Here is a 1,967-nt window from a genome sequence, read left to right on the forward strand (position 1 = left end):
ATCGTAAAATTTTATTAGGATTATGTGTGAAAAATATTTCAATGCCACGACGAACGTGCGAATAAATTTTTCCAATCTGCATAATCCAAAAAAAAAAGTGGCAGCAGATTAATTTTTTATTCGAATAAATATTTTTTTTCTTTTTTCTCCCCCGGATTCACTAATGCCACGTATCGATAAACAATTAAGAAAAAATTACTTTTAAAGACGTGGTATTTGAATCGTAATAATAACAGTGATTGAAATAAATAATTGTTAATATTATTATTATTTTTCATAAAAATTTATGAATGTTAATAAAAACGATTTATTTCGTTTTGTAATTTGTTTAAATTTTTTTTTTTTTTTTTAATGTAGATTTATTGTGAAACGTTCTCATGTCTTATTTCAAGGTGGTATCCATGATTTGTAGTGTAAATAAATCCGAGTAAAAGAAAAAAAAGATTTCTTCTTTATCTTTATCAAAAACCGAAAGTGATAAGGGAAGTGGTAACGGGGAGGGGGGAGAGAAAAATTACAATAGGAGGATTTGTTTAATAATAATTATAAAATCAAACAAGGCACTAAAAATAATCATTATAATAATAATAATAATTTATAATTTACGATATATGAAAGGTAATAAAATAAAAAATTTCAACTTTTAATTATTATTATTATTATAATCATCATCATTATTTTTATTATTATTATTAAACATTAAAATATTATTTTATAAAAAATTATGAAATGGTTGTTGTAACGTGAAAAATAAAAAAATTATAATTTAATAATTATGAATAAAAAAAAAAAAAATGTTTGTTGTAAAATTTTAATGAAAAATTATTATTATTATTATTATATCATTATTATAATTAATAATTTGTTTTTTTAGACGTTAAAACCGGTAATTCTGTAATGTCAACTGACCCTGTTTGTTTGTTTGTTTTTTTTTTCTTCATTCATAAAAGTTAGGAGACCGTAAAAAAAAATAAAATGCAAAAAATGTACGAAACCTGCAAAAGTTTTCAATACACTGTTTGTAAACAGTGTAATTAGACAAAATTTACAACCGCAAAAATAAAACAAAAAAATTTGGTTAATGTCACGTCATTAAAACAAAAAATTTTTCCAATATCGTGTCATTAACTTTTCTGGATAAAATTTTTTTAAAAAAATATTTAGGATAATTTTTTTTTTTTTTTTAAATAAATTTATTTTATAATTTATAAAAGAGTAAATTTCAGCTTCCCCCCCCCCGCAATTGTCCGGGAAAAAAAAAATAATAATAATAATATAATTCCAGTCGACTCCCCAACCGTCGACTCCAGCCATTTAATTTATATCGAGTAATAAAAGGGTGGGAAAATTATAAGAAAAAACCTTTCGTAACGTAAAATAAACGACGAAAATAATTTTTTTATAAGTTGTTTTTTTTTTAAACATCACATATATCTTTCACGCTGTCGTCACATTACGTCATATTTATTACGTAATTGTGATAAAGTTTGCCGGTGAATTTTTTTTTGTATCGTTTTTATTAAGAAGGAGGGATAATTAATTATGGTAATAAATAAATTAATAAAAAATTAATATTATTATTATTGTTGTTGTTATCATTTACCCGCGGGGGACTTTACACAAATATTGGTAAAAATTCCGAAAGAGTTTTTTTTTTTTTTAAAATATTTAAATACCCGTAAATTTTATTTGATTTTGATGAGCTCGTTTTGAAGAAGAAGAAAAAGAAAATTTTTTTTTATTTTAGCCTTTTTTTATGAAAACTTGCATAAATCGTTTAAATTACAAGGCCGATAAGAAAGAAGGGGGTCAACGTTTTGTATGAGAAATTATTTCGAAATTTTTAGAAAAATTTTTTTTTTTTCGAACGGATCACAAACACGTCAAAAAAAAATTCTTTTCTTTGGGAGGGAAGGGGGCTTCATATCGATGATTATATTCGATTGTAAAAAATAATTACAAAAAAG

Source organism: Pediculus humanus, genomic scaffold (assembly GCF_000006295.1).
Source record: "Pediculus humanus corporis 1103172108318 genomic scaffold, whole genome shotgun sequence".
Classification (NCBI taxonomy): Eukaryota; Metazoa; Arthropoda; class Insecta; order Psocodea; family Pediculidae; genus Pediculus; species Pediculus humanus.